This window comes from Panicum hallii, chromosome 3 (assembly GCF_002211085.1).
Source record: "Panicum hallii strain FIL2 chromosome 3, PHallii_v3.1, whole genome shotgun sequence".
In the NCBI taxonomy this organism is placed as follows: Eukaryota; Viridiplantae; Streptophyta; class Magnoliopsida; order Poales; family Poaceae; genus Panicum; species Panicum hallii.
In genome coordinates, this window is record NC_038044.1 from 31,140,632 (window position 1) to 31,154,376 (window position 13,745).

Below are 13,745 nucleotides of genomic sequence, written 5' to 3' on the forward strand. Positions count from 1 at the left end.
AGATAACACAAGGAGACGGGAAGTATAAGTGCTTCCGAGTGGATCCAGAAGGAGTTTTATGGTTCAACGAACGTATCGTTGTACCCAATGACCATAAGCTCCGTAAACAGATATTGGATGAAGCCCACCTATCCAAATTCTGTATGCACCCTGGCAGTACGAAGATGTACCAGGATCTGAAGCAAAACTTCTGGTGGACTCGTATGAAACGAGAAACTGCCAAAGAGTCAAAGCCAGTCATCTGAAAACTGCTGGTATTCTTCAACCTCTATCTATTCCCTCTTGGAAATGGGAGGATATCAGTATGGACTTTTTTGTTGGCTTACCCAACACTTCTCTGAGGCATGACTCCATTTGGATAATCGTTGATCGATTGACCAACACTGCACATTTCGTTCCTCTGCATACTACATATAATGCTAAAAAGTATGCGGAAATCTATCTGGATCAAATCGTTCATCTTCATGGAGTACCTAAGATGATCATTTCTGATCGTGGAGCACAGTTTATTGCTCGGTTCTGGGAGCAACTGCAATATGCTCTTGGAACTAAGTTAATACGAAGCTCCGCATATCACCCTCAGACAAATGGACAAACCGAAAGGATAAATCAGATTTTGGAAGATATGCTTAGAGCCTGTGTCCTTCAGTATGATAAGCATTGGGACAAATGTTTGTCGCTGGCAGAATTCTCTTACAATAATAGTTATCAAGCAAGCATTAAGATGGCTCCGTTTGAAGCATTGTACGGTCGCCGATGTCGAACTCCCTTAAGTTGGTCACAAACTGGCGAACGTAAGCTCTTTGGACCCGACTTAGTCATTGAAGCACAGGATATGGTGAAGACTATATAGACTAAGCTAAAGGCAGCCCAATCTCGAGAGAAAAGCAACGGTGACATGCGAAGAAGACCATTATAGTTTCAAGTCGAAGACTTTGTCTATCTTCGAGTATCTCCTACCCGAGGTGTTCAAAGGTTCGGCGTAAAAGGGAAACTTGCTCCTCGATACATCGGACCCTTTGAAATCCTTGAAATCTGTGGACCCGAAGCTTACCGTCTTCAACTTCCTCCTCAACTAGCAGCCATCCATAACATCTTCCATGTATCTCAACTTAGGAAATGCGTCAAAGTTCCTACTGAGATCATCGATTCCCAAGCCATCAAAATCGAACCTGATCTAACCTATACCGAACATCCAATTAGAGTATTAGACACCAAAGAAAGAAGCACTAGAAGAGAAACCATTAGGATGTTTAAGATTCAGTGGAACCATCATACAGCAGAAGAAGCAACATGGGAAACCGAATCTTATCTTCAGCATAATTTCCCAGACTTCTTTCAAGCCAACCTCCGAACTTAATCATTCAATTCCATCTTGTTCTGGAATCTCGGGATGAGATTCTTTTTAGGGGGAAGGCTGTGACACTCAGGTACTTAGTATTGTCACACCCTAGATTTTAGTATAAAGTTGTGTGCAAAAATATGTTGAAAGTATGTTTAAAAATTTAAATGCTAAGTAAAAGGGTTGGTTTTATATAATTATAATTTAATAAAGGTTCTTAGTGTTAAATAGATGGGAATGGGAAGTGGAATTCAAATACATAAAGGTTGTTTTGGCAAAAGTCAAAAACTTGTGTTTAAATCGCAAATATAGGCGAAACTACACATAGGATGCATATGTAGTGTAGTTTTTAAATAGGATTTGTATCAAATTTAGAAACTTTGCTAAGTTTTATATTAACTCCAAATCCTTAGCTCTTCTGTGAATGAACCTTAAACCAAAGTTGTACATTTTGAAAAACTCTACACTTTTGCTTTTGGGCCCATACTTATTTGAGCTCTGGTTTGAAAGATATTTAGACTTTACAGTGGAGTCTTTGTATTTTTGAGAAATTCCATTTCAGTCCCCCTCCGTCTACCTCCCTCCCTCCTTCCTCCTCTGTTTCTCTGCCGCGCGCCGCCGCCACTCTAGCCGGCCATGTGCGCCACCCCCGCCGCCTCAGCGCCGTCCTGCACCGGGCCACGTGCCCTTCCCTGCCTCGCCACCGCCTTCCCCGACCCCGCGCTGGCCGCCCCTGCCCTCTCCACGTCGCACCTGTCGCCTGCCCGAGCCACGCTTCACCGCCGCTCACCGTCGCTGCAACTCAGCGCCACCTCCTGCTCCCCGGCGACCCCACGTGTCATTTTTCGGCCGGCCGCCGCTTCAGCACTCCCCGTTGTCTTCTTCTTTGCGCGCCACGCTACCCCCACCTCTGCCCGAACCACGCCGTGGCCGCCATGCACGCCGCCGACTATCAGCTCTGGCTCCCGCGCGACCACGTCTTAGTCTAGATTCCGAACACCTCCTGGAGCTCCTTGCGTGCCTGCTCTTGCATTTGCACACACTATTTTCGCTCAATTTCTCCTGCTCCGACCACCACACTTCACCGGACATCATCCGCGGCTTCGGCTCACCGTCGGCAGCCCCCACCGCCGCTCCCCATCCCCGATCCAAAGCACCAACAGCACCGCCGTGACCCACCGCAGCTCACCGAGTGAACCAATCCCAGTTTCTTCCACCAGAACAGCCAGATCACAGTGCCGACGAGCTCCTTACTCCGCCGACGCTCGGCCTCCCGTTGACCCGCCGGTACAGGGCCTCTTCACCCCGACCAAGGGCACCAACAGCACCACGTCATCTCCCTGAAGCGATCCCACCCCTCCTTCACCGCCCTCTGCCGCCTCAGCCCGCAGAACACCATGCCACCATCGCTGCCGTAAGAACCCGAGCCACCCCACCTTGAGCACCGCGCTCCTCCCTGTCCCCGACCAAATTAGGCACTGGGAAAGCATCCCCACACTCCTGTGATGCTCATGCATGCCCTAGTAGTCCGTGTTCGCCGGCCCCTCACCAGGACCACGAGTACCCCGTCACGGCCACCACCATCCATCGTCACCGGCCATGCTACGTCGCGTGTCCTGGTGCACATCACCCACCCGTGAACACAGTAGCTCATGTAGATCATGTGGGACCAGTCCATCTCCAGCCAAACCCTCGCCGCCGGCGAGAACACGCCGGCCAGACGCCACGGCTGTCGTCTTCCCCCAGCAAGGACCCATTTGTAATCTAGATTTATGTATTAGGGTCCCATATGCAAGAAACCAGGGGCCTCTCTGCGAAACTCCTTTATTATTTTATGTATGCAAAATAGCTGACTTGTAAAATCCATAAGAATGTGTAGAAAAATCCAAAAATTGCCAAACCAGTTTTGTTGGGATCTAGAAATGTAAATCTACAACTTTTGTTAATAAAGTTTGGTATGAAATTAAATTCATTTTGATCTATTTTAAACCCAAAGTGAAAGAGTATCTTATGTATAACTTTTGCATACTAACTTATTTTCTTGTAATTTTGGATATGTAGCTCTTTTAAGTCATGAGTAAGCTTATATAAAAATTTCAAGCTTAGTATTGCTCTGTAGTTTAAGTTTTCTTAAACTTTTGCAAATCAAATTTGAAATGGTTTGAATTAAATTAAGCATGTTCCTAAGGCTTCTGTGTTTAGATCTTTTTACCATAATCTAATATATTGATAATTAGTTCATAATTAAATTTTCAAGATTTTATAGTTCTAATTACCCAAGATTTGAATTTAAACTTGAGATTTGAATGCAAATTCTAAAGCTTTAGTTTCTGTTTCCAGAAAATTATGAAAAATGCACAATAAGCTTATTTATTGAAAATAAATTTAACCACCAAAATTCAAGGTTAGAATCTTTATGGGTTTTAAATTAAAAATTAAACTTGTCAATTACTTCAACGTAATTTCATGACTTAAGTGTAACTAATAACTTAGAATCCCAACCCCCCCTGCTTACTTCATGAGTTTTATTTGATTAACTTGTTGGATTGCAACTTTATCGTGAAATAAAATCTTTAACTCAAGTACTATCTCACTTAGATCCTTGCATATCATGTAGAATCAACGACACTCGACGATGGAGACTACGAGCTAGTCCTAGAACAAGATCAAGGGTTTTCTAAAGACCCGATAAACGTCGCCGAGAATCTAACTGAAGCTCCGAACCAAAGTTCAGAATTCTTTGACACTCCTGTCCCCAACCCCACTCCAGAAGGAAAGCCCCGAACATAACCCTTACTTTATTTACACTGCAATCTATATTTACTTATAACTATCTATGCATTAAGTTCTTAGGAATTGTATGTGAAACCCTAGTTACATTTTCCTAGGAACCAATGTATTGAATACTAGCACTTGAGTCCGAATAGCCGCTCTGCTAATAGGACCAGCAGAAGTCGAGTGATTTTCTATCACTCACGCGATATAGGAGTTGAATGTTTACTATCTTGCAATCACTATAAGAATGATAGACGGGGTCATGTGCAGTAACTTGACCTGGAGGTTTACCTCGTCTATGTTGATAAAAGTTGATAAGGTCGTATTGTGTGGTAGTGGTGGCTAAGCGTTTGAAAGTACTAGACACATGCCGCGAAATATGGTAAGCGGTAAGCCTAGTAACCAATCGGCCCGAGGAGTGGACATACCTCCCACCACTCGTAATTTGGTTTTTCTCACGCACCGACGTGCGGGAGTACGTTCGGCACAGCGGACAGGAATACGGTCATGTAGTCGTGCTACAGACGTATGTCCTGCATAATTGGTGTGCGTACGGTCCTACAGTCGCTTGTGGTGGCCGTGTTCCACGAGTCGGAATGAAAGGCAAACGGTTGCTTTGGAATTATCGTTGGATATTCCAAGCGTGTGAGTTAGGTTTGCCTTGCAAGGTTTGGAAATTCGATTCAGAATCGTCCGTTTCTCACGGAGATTGAGACTGCTTATTCCTTCTGCCACATAGAGTAAGAAGTGTAACTATTGATGGAATAATCTTGATGAACGATAATTTCTATCTTACTTGCCTAGTTTAGGTGCTTACCTAGAATGGCTAATCAAGTAGAATTTGAAAGCTAAAATTTGAAAGTAGACCATAGTCTTTGTTGATTTTCAGCTAAAATTAAACCTAGAACCTTGCCAATGCCTTCATGAGTCCAGTTACCTGGCTAAGTATACCACGAACCGGGTAAGTCTTGCTGAGTATTAGTATACTCAGCCTTGCTAGTCTGTCTTTCAGGTATGACCTTCGAGAACCCCACGGATAACCCTGCATGGCCAACTTCTGTTCCGTTTTGCTGGACCGCAGAGTGGGATCCGTCCCCGGCTGGCAGTGACCCTCCTGAGTGACACCAGGCCTTGGGCTGAGCATGGTGTCAACCTTCGCGATGAGTGTAGTCGCGAATTTAATTTCTTTCCGCTGTAACCTTGGACAAGCTGTCTAGCTTGTCATTTTAAACACTGTTTGTATAAGTTTACATTAAGTTCGAAAAAGGTTTGTAATAATATTTGTGTTTCTATAAATTAAAATTTATGAGCTGTGCTGTGATTGTAAACTCGCCTTCGTGCGATGTAAACCTTCTTCAATCCTATTGAACTGATCGGGCGGAGACCCGATAGACCAATGGGTTGTTCATTTTAAGTGCGTTGAGTTAATCTCGGTTGTATAGCGATGATTAGCGCACTTGAACTGGAATAATTCAGGCGGTTCTGCCACAATATGTCTCTGTTGCACACCCAAGGGCCAGTGGTCAAGTCGAGAGGGCGAACGGCATGATAATCGAGGGCCTCAAGAAAAGTCTCTATGATGAAAACAGCAAGAAAGGAGGAAAGTGGATACACGAGTTGCCACATGTTATCTGGGGGCTCAGGATTCAGCTATCCAAAGCCACAGGACAAACACCGTTTTTTCTTATCTACGGCTCTGAAGCAATCTTACCGGCTGACATCATGTGGAAATCTCCAAGGGTTGAAATGTACAATGAAGGTGAGACGGACGAAGCAAGGCAGCTAGAGCTTGACTCTATCAAAGAGGCTCGCTGCACTACTCTTGTTCAGTCAGCACGATACCTACAGGGGATCCGACGATATCACAACCGCAACGTCAGAGAATGGTTGTTCAGTATAGGCGATTTGGTCCTACGCCACATTCAAGACGAGTCCGGCTTACACAAGCTCAATTCAAGGTGGGAAGGATCGTTCATTGTCAAGCAGATTATAAGACTGGGGTCTTATCGACTACAATACCCCGAGGGCCAAGACGTCCCTTGGAACGTTCAGAATCTGCACGGGTTTTACCCATAAGAAGACGTGCAGGGATAGCTGTTCTCCGAACGCCTAGGCGGTTTTCTTCCGATTCAGTTTGGAGGCTATGTGCCACAGAATCCAAAATGTAAATTTTGTGTTAAAATACGAAGGCTGTAGCCACGTTCATGTTTTATATGAATCGACTTCTTGCCATGAGCATAGCAGTTGTTGCGATGATGATCGCTTTCTTCCTAGCAGGTTGGACCCGCTCGATCGGATTTTATCTAACTTGTTGGATGGGCTCACATGAAGAGCTATATCGACTACTCCTAGAGTCGCTGCACTCAGGGTAGTTTCGACTTCTTGCCATGAGCATGACAGTCGTGCGATGATGATCACATTTTTTCCTAAAAGGTTAGATCCGCTCGATCGGATTTTATCTAACTTGTTGGACGGGCTCACATGAGGAGCTATTTCAACTACTCCCAGAGTCACTCCACTCGGGGTAGTTTCGACTTCTTGCCATGAGCATGACAATCGTTGCGATGATGATCGTGTTTTTTTCGAACAGGTTAGATCCGTTCGATTGGATTCTATCTAACTTGTTGGACGGGCTCACATGAGGAGCTATTTCGACTACTCCTAGGGTTGCTGCACCCGGGGTAGTATCTACTACTTAGCCTATGAACATGGATGGCAATCCAGAAATCATAAGGCAATGATGAGTTTAGACGCCACTGACAGATATATTACAAGGAGAAGAGTACTTGTCAGCTACAGGCCTGGCCTCTAGAAGGTACTCGCTAAATTGCTCTTCCGAGCAGTCCGCAGCCGCACCTTGTGCGAGTACCTCTAGTCAAGCCTTAGGCCAAAAGGACTTTACAAGACCTAAGGCGAGGTTGACACATGTGATGGGGGCTTCGGCGATGAAGCTGAGGACTTTCTGCGGTGCTCTGAGGAGTCGCTCGAACAGGAATCGCCCGTCTGCTTTGCCGCCTTCCTGCAGATCCACCATGTCAACAAGCTGTTGGGCAGCCCCCCTTAGGTCCTCCAGCTCCTTCTAGCGCTGCTCCTTTTCGTCGCCCAGCGTCTTGATCTGCTGCACGCAGTCGACGAACTGTTGTTCAGTATCGGCGATCACCTTCTGCAGCCTCTCGATGTCATCTGTACAGCGATACAGCATATTCTTCACATCGGTAAGCAACTCTTCTTTATATGTTAAGAGTTTCCTAAGCTCTACGGTGAAGATAGTTTTTAGAACTCAAGACAAACTGCTAAGAGAAAGTACTCGATCGAGGAAAGGACTTGCCTTGGTGCCCCTTTTTCTGCTCCTTAAGCTGTTCTTGGAGCTCGGAGTTGGACTTCTCAAGATTGTGGAGATCGTTCTTGAGAAGCCATGTTTCTCGTGTCCTCTCCTGCTTCAGCTTGTCAAGCTATCTCTGAAGATATATGTTCTTTCGGTGTTCTTCTGATATGCGTTGATCCTTCGCTTGGAGTTCTCGGAGGCCACTCTTGACTGCTTTTAGTTTCTCAGATTTTTCTTGGGAGCGCTTGGCCACATCCTGTATAAAGGGGGGACTGAGAAGACAAGCAACTCGACAAAGCACAATGGCAGAAGAGCAGTCATGCCTTACCAAGGTAAATTTGTACATCTCTTTGGAGATCTTCTAGAAATATCGCATGTTGTCGATCGTCAGGAGAGGATCATCCAAAAGATCTTTGGTGATGATGTTCTTGTATCCTCTCCCGGACACCAGCAGATCTCCAGGTCTGCTTGAGGTACCCGCAGCTTCTTCAGTTGTTGGCTGTGGGGCACCTGCAAGTCGACAACGCGTTCAGTACATGAAGTCTATTTCCGAAGCAGTTAGCCATGGGGGGTCAGACACTTTCTTGTGCTGTCTGCAGGAGTGGCATTAGTGGCCTCGACTTGTTCATCACCACCAACGCTGGCTTCGAGTTGCTGGGGCTCGGGGGGTGGTGGGTCGGGCAGCATCGCGTCCTCCTCGGGGGCTGGCGGCTCGGGGGCTGGAGTAGCCGAGACAAGCTCTGGCTCATTCAACCCCAAAAGCAGACGCAGTGCTAGTGAAGGAGAATCAGTTATATCATCAAACAAGTCGAAAAAGAATAGAAGATACATTATGAAAGAGGAGCTGCACTTACAGAGATGATTTCTTCATTCCAAATTTCTTTAGTCTCAGTGCCCGTGGTTTTATAACCACGGTACTCATTACCGGTGGCGGGGTCACACCAGCCGATGGTGAGGTAACCACCACGACAACGGTTACAACCCTTCCTGATGTAGTCGACGGGTCCGTCTCAGCAGTTTCTGTGGCACAACCTGCTGGAACATCATCCCCAGCGAATTCGGCCCCGACCACCTTTTGGTGCTTGGGGTCAGGAGGAGAAGCAGAAGGATTGTGAAACAGACAACGTAAGCATTCAACAACTACAAGACTTGCCAATTCTACGAGACGGCAGCTTCATACCTAGTGGGTTCGACTATGTGCGCTTTATGTTTGTGCACTACCCGACGACCTCGAGGGACCAAGGCAAGGCTTCCACCAACTCCACAGATGACACGGAGGAGTTGTTCTTGTTCAACTTCCCTTCAGCCGCCCTCTCTACCAGGGGGTTCCCGCTCTCGGTCGTCTCACCGCTGGGCAGAGCATCAAATGCTTGAGCTTTTTTTGCTTCAGCCGCGGCACTGGGAAGAAGGTGGTCCGGCCAAGGAATGTCGGGTTGTGGTGGATAACTCCGGTCAACACTGTGTGTCCCTGTAGAGGATACTCAGTCAGCAGTTACAGAACAACATAAATTATTCCAAAGTAGTCGAACACTTACCGGTTTTGGAGGATTTTGCGCAGAAAACAACTCCGGGACGTAGGGAATTGCATTCACGTCCAGCAGCACCCGCTTGACCCGGATGAGCGCGGCATCATCAGTCAACTCCTCTGCGCACATCTGAGACGGGTCTTCAGCACCTACGTACTTGAAGCCTAGCGTATGGCGCTGTTGGATTGGCTGGATGCGGCATTTGAAGAATAAAAACATTACGGATGCGCCGGTCACTCCTATTTCTTTATAGGCTGCTATGATGGCTAGCAACTCATCGAAGTGATCCATGTCCCCTTTGGAGAGTTCGTTGTTCCACTCTAGCCTCACGATAGGGGGTTTACCAGATATTTTAGGGAGTTGGGGAACATGGTTTCTGATGTAGAACCAATGGCTCTTCCATCCAAGAATGTTGGAGGGGAATTTGTAGGAAAGGTATCAGTCGCCGGCCTGTTGTCTAAGCTGGATGCCGGCTCCCCCTACGATGGATGGATTTTTGGAGGTTGGTTGCGGCTTTACCCGGAAGAGATAGCGGAAAAGATCCCAATGGGGTTCAATTCCAAGAAAAGCTTCGCAAAAATGGATGAAGATAGCAATGTGGCAGATTGAGTTCGGGTTGAGGTGATGGAGCTCAAGCCCGTAGAAATAAAGAAGGCCACGGAAGAAAGAACAAGTGGGGAGAGCCAAACCCCGTTCAGAGAAATGGTAAAATGAGATGATTTCGTCCATATTTTCCTTGGGAAGAAGTTGGCGAAAAGAAGGGCGCCAGTTGACAAGATTTTTCTCCTGAAGCAAACCCTCAGAGATAAGATTCAGGAGTTCGTTATTGGAGCACTTACTGTAAGTCCATTCTCTAGAAGGCGGCTGCGACTCCTTCCCCTTCCCATCCTTCTCGTTGGATCTCTTGGGCGCCATTTCTAGTTCTGTTTACCACGAGTTGCTCGGGGGCTGCAAAGAAGGGGCGGAGAGATTCAGCTAGTTTGGGGCTGGACAAAGGGGGTGAAGGCGGAGCACGAATTTGATTGGGGATTCAGAAATTTCTTGGCGGATTGAAGATTGAAAGCACAGGTCTTTACTTTCGGTTACCGCGGGGTTAAATTAACAGCGGTTGAAGTTGAAGAGTCATCACAGGGAATATTCGGAAGATGAGGGGTCATTTGGTGGATTTTTTAGATAAATTATTCGATTAACTATTTTTTCAGGGTTAATTATCCTGAAAAAAAGGGGTTTTTCAAATTCCAAATCTAACTTCCATCATCTGTACCATTACACCAATTATTTCCCAAGGGAACATTTTTTCACTGCATGCCACAACCATTGGATCCTTATTTCCAACCTTGAGAGATTTGGATTCAAGACTCGGGGGCTGCGGGATACGTGGCATCGACTACTTATTTTTTGAATATATTCAAAAAATAAGTAAGGAAGATTCAAGACTAATGTGACCCTCAGCCTGATTCTTCGATTCAACCTAAGGCTCGGGGGCTACTCCATATGGAGTGCGATTTTTCATCGCACACCATACCAAAGAAGTAATTCGGGGCATGAGCACCTCATAACTTCGATGCAGCCAAGGAAGTACTTGAAGAAGAACTTCAAGACGGAGCTTCAAAAGAAGCCGAAGACTACTTCAGAAGTACTCAAGGAGCCTGCAATACTCAGCTACGAAGAGCTCGGGGGCTTGTCAGACCCGGGACTACGGGACTGTGTACATAACGTAGTTCATACAGGAATACGGGATAGGACATGTCCTATACCTTATCTATGTTGTACTCTACTAGCATGCGAAGTAGGACTAGCCGGTACAGAAAGAAACTACTCGAGTTGTACTCAAGTACAGTTCCTACGTTAGTGTCGGACTAGGATTCAATGTAACCCTGTCCTCCCGGATATATAAGGACGGGCAGGGACCCCCTCAAAACACAACATCAACACCCAAGGCAATACAAACCACCATACAAGACGTAGAGTATTACGCACATCGTGGTCCGAACCTGTCTAAACCTTGTGTTGCTAGCACCTTCAAGTTCCTGATCTCGACGTCACCCTACCTAAAACTTACCACCTCGGGTATACCCCTCGGTGGGCAGGCGGTAAAACACCAACACCGAGGGACTTCTGAGGTATTTATCGATCAGGGTTAGAGGCTTGTTACCCACAAGACTGTCAACGTGGTACTCAAATATGATACAAGCCTCGGCAACAAGGACATGAAGGGCTTCTACGGCATTTCCCCTCATAGAACAAGGGATGATTATGGAAGTTAAGCTAATCCGAATTGCTTCGGAAGTATGCTTTACTTCCTTTGACCAATCCACTATGGTTGCGTGGTGGAGAACTTCATCGATGGTCTCATAAAGACATAACAATGTTGTAGGCTTCTCGTGCCTAAGATGATTCGAGGTCTTTCTACTATTTCCCGAAGGATCATCCTCGAATCAGAATGAGAACTCCAAAGGTTGAATTTCTTCTTTCTTCGGTGTTTGTGGTTCGGGAGAAGGCTCAAGAGATGAATCTTAGGATGTGAAAAGTGAAAGCTCGGATTTGGCTGTTGAGAGACTCTCATGGCTCGACTCGATTCCTCTCAGTGGGGTTCATTCTTGTCAGTAGGTGTTGGCACTCCTTAGCCTATACGAACTAATCCGTAAATGCACCAATACCGATGTAGCTTTCACCAGGGAGTTTACCTGGGATATCGTTAAGCACAACCAGACCTCGAACTAGTTCAACCGGACCCACCAGAGGAAGAGAGGTACATGGGTAGAGGGCCTAACGACAGTTAGCCTACTCATTACCTAGAAGACTTGCTACTAAACTAACTTGATCTACTTTGGCGGCTGGAAAAGGAAGGACTGCAGAAAGGGGTGAGAGGGGAGTCCAATGGCAACCTGCTACTACTGCTATGAAAGCACCCGAACGTGATGGACTACAAGGGACGGATAGGGCTATCACCACTTGCTGCCTACCACACTATTCCGTGGGGTGGAACACAACCCTAGGTAACCAACCAAGTCTAAGCACCACGCTAAACTATCGAGTCATTTACTCCTACCTCCCAGAAAGGTAAAGAGCATTCTCAAATAGGTAGAATTTGCTACCTACACAGACTAGGGATCCCGCAAATCAACGAAAGAAAGTAAACAAGTACTAGAAGTAAAGAGAAAGACTAGCGAGACACCGACGAGAGATGAGGAACTTCACTCCAAATATGCTTCATTCCTCCGAGGCTACAAAGTTGGAGGTGAGCCGAAGAACTCGGCTAGCCTCCGGGCTCTCACCTCTCACTCATCCCTATTCTACTCTAATGCTAGACAAGCTTTGCCTGAGACTCTTCTTCTCTCCAAATGGTGTGTGTTGGAATGAAGGTATGGGCAACTATTTATAGCTCTCCAAGGTCGGTTCAATAATAGATGCTAAGCTTGTACGCTACCTTGATGGTTAAGAAACTACTAGCCAAAGGGGGTCGCGTGACGTGCAAGTTGGAGGCCGTCTGGCCGGCCTGAGATTGTTGCCACTTGGCACCACCTTTGGCGTGGATGTCCCAGATGACTTCCTGATGGCGGTTATGGTTGCACATTAGCCGTTTCTTTAGTTGCAAGGCCGGCCGGCCTTGACTAAGCCAGTCGGCCTAGTCCAGAAGCGTCTCGGCCCTCCATTCCACCGCCTTGTTGATTGACGCATGGGATTCACCCAGAGAGGCCTGAAGTTGTGTTGAGTCGCTGCATGTTAACCCATGGATCCAAGGCACATGCCTTTCGACCATTGGATGCATTTCTTTGTGAGGTGCCGGTCAGGATTGCTTGGGGATGTGTTTCTCTACATGCAGGTGAAAGCTGAGCCGTGTTGGCTACAGTGCCAGGCAGCCGGCCTGGGATTTCTCCCAAACTGCCCAAATTTGTGCCATGAGTTCCTGGAGTCACATATGCACCAAAACTAGTGGTGTAATGTTGGTGGTCAAAATTTAGCTTGGTGTAGGCATTGTAATCATGAATTCTGGAGTAATGTTGGTGGTCAAAATCAATGGAAATCGACCGCCAATAGTAGAAAAGGAAGAGTTTTCTAAGAGGTGATATAGGATCTCTCTTCCTTCCATTGGAGTTTTGTGTGCAAAAGAACCTCTAGTGGCGATGTCGAGGTCTAGGGCAGATTTCATGTCTAATCCTGAGCAAAAGATTTCCAATGACATATCATTAGGTATAGACAAGTCTAGGCTAGATGCCAAAAGGCGCAACAATCTAGCCCATGCTGCACCTATGGACTCCTTCTCTAATTGCTCAAAGCTGAGGATGTCAGTCGGTAGGGATTCTATGTGTTTTTAAGGGAGAACAAGTAGCAAAAGTCAACTCAAAGATTTCCCCAATCACCGCTCATACTCCCTATCGTGCAGGTGTACCATTGCTCCACGCTCTCTGTGAGAGAGAAAGGAAACAACTTCCACCGCAAAATTTCCTATGTCATGCCTGGGATTACCAAGCATGAGCAGAGTTCCTCGAACTCTTGCAAATGATCGTAGGGATCTTCGTTAATTGCTCCAAAGAAGGATCGATTTTTAACAATGGCTATAAAGCCAGGATGGAATTCATAGCCAGATGAAAGGATTGATTTTGTTGATTGTGGTGGATCATAGAACTCGTCTTTAGGAGCGGAGAGCTGTTGGATAGATAGCTTCTCCATGGATAGTAGGGGTAGAGATAGAATCAAAGAAAAAATTTGAAAAAGATAAAAGGACGAACTAGGTCCAAATAGAATATAGGAATTGCTCCCCGGCAATGGCGCT